We start from the raw sequence: 6000 nt of genomic DNA on the forward strand, positions 1-6000 counted from the left end.
AGATTTTTCTCCTGTGTTATCTTCTAGGAACTACATAGTTTTGAATTTTACATTTAGGTCTGTAATCCATTATTACTTGATTTTTGTGCCACCTTCTCTATGAAGAATACCCAGAGATATATTATGTGTCTTAAAGTTGACCTTTGAAACAGAATCATCTGGAATGTTTGTTAAACATTCAGATTCTCATCCCAAACCTTAGGGTTGGTTTCATGGAGTCTTTCACATTTTATAAATATGTTGTTTTTGTATCCACTGAAGTTTACAGGAGTCTCAGAGAATTCTTGGGGCAGATGTGATGGCATCCCTGCCAGGAGTTCGGATTAAAAAGGCAATTACAACTATGTGCTTAGAAGCTGAATGGTATTTTTTACTGGAGATATCTGGAGAGTTGTTAGTTATGAGCATATTTTAACTTAGAGTATGAAACAAGTACCTTCCAAATGTGTTTTCTTCACAGATAACAAAGGTGTGTTCTCTCAATTGCTCATGTAAATTTACTTCAGAGATCTAACATTTAAATGTAAAATGTTACAAAATGCAAATAGACATTTTTAAAAAAGGCTTCAAATTCATTACATATTTGGATTGATGCTTTGGGTTATGAGGTATTTATAAATGGTTTTATCAACCATATGAAAACAATAATTTTAATAAATGAATTACAGCAATCTTCTAAGGACTCTAGAGAGAGGATACTTAAAGGGATGCTTTAGTACAAAAGTTAATAGCATTTTAAAATACTGATAAAATAAACATGCTTTAGGTGATAAATCCTGGGAGAAATCAACCAGGCTAGCTGAATAGTAATGACAAAAATAATAATAGATTGACTGTCCTAGTAAGTTAATTCTCTTATTAAATGATATTTCTATGAATCTCTTATTTTTCCCCCTTTTAGTTGTAGGATAATTAGGTTCAGTCACCTAAGGCAGAATTCTGGAAGTTTTAATTTTTATTCCTTTCTCTTCTACCTACATCTGTCGTTGCTCTTTGCTTACAAAGAAGAGGTGGGGAAAGTCTATATATATTTTTATCTTTACTTATTTCTATGTGTGCCGAGGATGGAACCCAGTGCCTCACAAGTATGAGGCGGGCGATCTACCAATGAGCTACAGCCCCAGCCTCCAAAGTCTACATTTTAAGAAATACTGAAAAGTGGTAGTAAATCTATGCTGGACAGTCACTGTATAAATCACAGACTTTAAGAAGAATCTGAACAGCCTGGAGTTGCCAGTTGAAGGAACTCTTGGCTTCCTTAGGAAGCAGCCATGGAAAGATCTGAGTCTGGTTGCAACTGCTCCATTTTTAACTTACGCCTCCACCCCGCAGAATCTATTGCCTCATCCCCTGTAATGGGGCTGGCACGGTAACTGATAATATTACCAGAACCACTTAAATTCCCCTTATCTTTCATCCAGAAATAAGCAATATGCTTACTCGTATGAAGAAGACTGGAATGCCAAGAGAACACACTTAAAGTTGCTAAGACACCATGTTGGAGAGCTTCTCATGGTAACACACACCATTACACTGATTCCCAGCTTTCTTTGCCACGCTTTCCATTCTCTTACCTTCACCACCCTACTTGACCTTATCTCTCAGGATTTGCTTTTGAGAAAATTCAGGTTCTCTGTCAAACCTTCAAGTTCTCTGGAAGACTCCTCAACTTTCACACTCCCACATATCTGCAAATAGGCCTGAGTCAACTGACTAATCTTGTGGCTAATCTTGACAAGACCTGTGTGAACTTCATCCGGGGATAATCATTCCTAGGAAGGCTACAATTCAAAATAAAATTCTACCCATGAAAGCTCTTAAAATAACTGCCTCTTAGACAAGCCAATAGCACAAATGAGAAGTGAAAGCAAAACCTTTGCATAAGACATCTAAGAGGAAAGGGGAAATTTGTTTTGATAACATTGGATCCAGCTCAGTGATGCTGTAGATTTTCAATAACTCTATTAATTTGAAGCCCTACATTTTCACATGATAGAATTCCTTGAATTTTAATTAAATTGTTTTTTAAGATATTCTTGGACTTTTAAAGTTTTTATTAATTATTTCCCATCAATAATTTCTAGATGCCATCACCACTGAAAGCATTTACATATTGGGATTACATTTGAAAACAATAACAGTAGAGATTCCTGGTGCTTTAAGCCACATCAGCTTTGATTGTTTGCAGCTCTAATTGTAGTGAAAGTTCCAGTGCACCAGGAATCATCCCACATCAGAATTCCACAGCTTCCTTTTTCTGCCTTATTTTCTCTGGAGGCTCCCTCAGCACACAGTGGACACATGGAGTTAATGCTTTCAGGAGCAATGGCCAAACTGTAGATAAATGCCCCAAATCCCATACTTCCGAGGGATGGTTCTGAGATATACTCTACATGATTCCTCAGAGGGTTGAAACTAGCTCAATCATACATGCACTATTGGGCTTCCTGCTTTTTCTATCTTTTGGACACCTGCAGTTGGCTCCTGGTATCACTCCCTAAAACCCTTCAGCCATTCCTTGCCTCAGACCCTCCTTTGTGTGCAACCAAACTTGTTTATGTGGAAACCATCAAAGATTGAGCAATTTCCTAAAAATTTACATATTTAAGGCAATTTGACCTTCTTAAAACTTAGGAATCCAGGGAGGAAAGGTAAAATCTACAGTTGGGAATCTAGGCAGTAGTATCATGTAAATGGAGTGGTATGAGAAATGTTTAGAATATAGCGGTTGAGTGGAACTAGAACTGATACTGCAGCCTCAAGGTTTAATTTTAGTTGTTTGATTGGAACTTGCAGGCAATTCTTTCCTAATTGATCTCAAAAAGAGATCTCTTTTCCTCAGGAGGAATAGCAGCATTGCCAGTATTGGATCAAGGTCTTTTGTTCATAGCCTTGTAGGTTATAGCCAGGATAAGAAGAAAATAATACAGTAGGTAATTATGTGACTTATGTGACTTAAAGTGCTTGAATACAGAAAACAAGAGACTAGGGTGGGAAAGTGGTAAATGGTAAAACATGAATTCTCTAGAGAAACCAATAAGTGCAGTTTAAGCATCCATGATGATATTGTGAATGAGAGCTTTACAAGACCATCTAGGGATTCTTCAGGCCTTTGAGATGGTCAGCCATGCTGGCAGCATGAATTATTCTTGGTTCTGTGTGCCTCTGGGGATATATAAAGCTGAGATACCAGCTAACCACATGAGGGACATGGACTGTGGTGCTACAGAATATAAAATAGGGTTGCATTCAGTTGCATGTAAACCCTGCTCTCCCACTCCTGGGGTGTGGCTTTTGTCACCTTGGCTTTTCAGTCTTTAGGCATTCTATCTGCATTCCACACCATAAAAGCGAGTGTGGGAGAGTCGGGGGATAAATGGTGCATTGTCAACTGCTTCTGTTCCTTTTCAAATGGCGAAAGAATAGCTGTTAGGCCCACTCAATCGATATTATTGACCAGAACTATGGACCTTAGCAAAGATTTGCCTGCAAATTCTAACTAAATTAAAAATCTGAAATTAAACTTTCAGTTCTGGCTCAATCTGCAAGGAGATGTGAAGAGAGAAATATTTTTAACTGGACTCACTGTTGTGCTAAAAATCAGAATTTTAGTAATAAGGAAAAGGGAGAAGGTTTGATAGGCAATTCTCTGCAAGTGCCATAGTGAGAAAAGGTGGGGGGGGGAACTGAGAAATTTTAAAAACTTTAAGCTAAAACAAGAGAACATAAGATGTGAAGGCATCAAGAGAAATTCAGACTTATGGAGACAGCCTCCTTTCACCAGCTCCCCCCTCTCTCACTTGTTTCTGCCTTTCACTTTATACCCCAACTCCTACCTCAGGTTCTAGAAAGGAAAGGTAGAATAAGAAGGAAAGAACGAGGTCATGTATAAACACTTTTCTAAAAGACGTTCGACTAGCCCCAGCTAGATATGTTCATGTTTGGATTGTATTTCTTGTTGTCTTTGACCACAGAGCTATAGAGGTATACTTTTCCAGCACCTAATGTCAGTCATGTTATTACCCTCTTCTGTCAATTAAGAAATTAAGGTTTACAAAGGCTATATCCCTTGGAGACATAGGAGGTAAATAGTGAGTCTTGGATTTGAATAACATCTGAACTATTTTAGACTTCACAGAAGAGTTCATCACTCACCTTATGCATTTCAGTTGCTTGGAAGCTGTAACTTTTTTTTGCTCTGAATGCCCTTTGCCAGAAGAATATCTCTAGAAAAATCCTGAGATGCTTAGTTGTTGGTCTTCCTATTTGTTTCATTCTTTTTAAAAATCATGGTCAATTCATAGTTAGCTCTGATAAGACTGTAAAGGTGTTAAGAAAGTAGCATGTTTCTTTCCTGATCACTTTTCTCCTAGGACTTATACCAATCAGAAATCTATAGCTGTTGTTCAACTCAAGATGGAGAAGCAAAGTATTGTTATCTAACCAACGTGATGTATCTTGTTGAAGAAAGAATCTTATAACGTTTGAAATTTTATATTAGAAAATAATACAATGGGGACAGAAAAAGCTTTGGCAGGTATCACGCCACTGAAACAGGAAACCATGTTTTTCCTGCAACGAGGTTTCTCTTCAGTACATAATGTGGCATGGTGACGTATCCAGGGGTTGGAGTTCACCTGTTTTCTTCTTTCTTTTTTCCTCTGTCTCTCTTTTGGTCTAAGTTCTCTGCCACCCAGTAGCTTCTCTCATTGGCTTTCTGGAGCCAAGCCCAATCCACCAAGATCACAGCTTGGATTTGGTCAGCAGCTTCAACAGAAGCCAGCCAGTGACCAGCTTGACTGCAGGCAAGCAGCATCTGCTGGATGGTTTTTCTAAAATGATTTACTGTATTTTTACAAAGGGGTCAGCAGTGTAGAAGCCAGTTATGCTGGTTGTGGGGGCAGGATGCACAATAGGTAATAATGAGAAAGTGTTTCTCTTCTATTCAGTTTAACAAATGTGGTTGTCATCTAGCTGTGACCTGAATGTAGACTATTCTGTTCACACAGTGAAAATCCAAGTAGGGAGTGATTCTCATATGTATACTAAGTGCTGGAAGTGGGGGATGGATAGATGGCTCAAGGGGTAACTTAGTGGCCTATAAAAACCTTAGTTTGATTTTGCCTTCCTTTTTAAGACTCATGTTTCAGTTTTCAATACCCACAACTATGCTATTACCCTTTTGGCAGACAATAATTTAGAGAAAAGGCTTGGTATTTCCTGGTAGTAAAAGTTTAAAAGCAGGCTAGGAATCAAACACAAGTTAGCAAGGGTAGACTTGATGCATGAAGGGTGTTAAGGCTTAAGAAATTTATTTTAATTTTTTTTTTACTTGTATTGGGTGTAGAATCTCCACTCAAATGAAAAAGATTATCATTTTAGAATTTTGAAGCTGAAAGAGTCTCTAGCAATATCTAATCCCTCCAAAATTATAGCGGATGCATAGAGATCCAGAGAGAAAAAGCAAGAGATTCAAGACCACAGGCTGTTCAGTGGCTGCTCTAGCCTCTGCCTAGAGTAGACCACAGCTCACAAGTTACACTGAAAATAGAACACATTCTCCTTGGAGATGGTACAAAGTGACCATTTGAGGCATCACCAGATGTAGAGAAAATGATTCCTGATAAATTTGAGAGATCATTATAGGTCATTTAGTTCTGTCTTTACCATTCCTATAAGGTATTTTCTATAATTATGTAATTGAATTTTTTTTTATTTTTAGAGAATTGTAGGCAGATATACCATTGTCAAAAATATTCTGGTATCTTTTGCCTAATTTCCTACAATGGTAACATCTTGCAAAACTGTAATACAAACATCACAACCATCATATGAACATTGACATTGTCAGGATACAGAATAGTTCTTCACTCGGATTCTTCCTGTTGCCCTTTGGCAACTTTCTCCTTCTTCCTCACCTGACCCCTGCCACCAACTCCTGGTAGCCATGAAGCTCTTTCTCATCTCTGCAATTTTGTAATTTTAAGGATATTATATACT

Source organism: Ictidomys tridecemlineatus, chromosome 2 (genome assembly GCF_052094955.1).
Source record: "Ictidomys tridecemlineatus isolate mIctTri1 chromosome 2, mIctTri1.hap1, whole genome shotgun sequence".
Taxonomy (NCBI): domain Eukaryota; kingdom Metazoa; phylum Chordata; class Mammalia; order Rodentia; family Sciuridae; genus Ictidomys; species Ictidomys tridecemlineatus.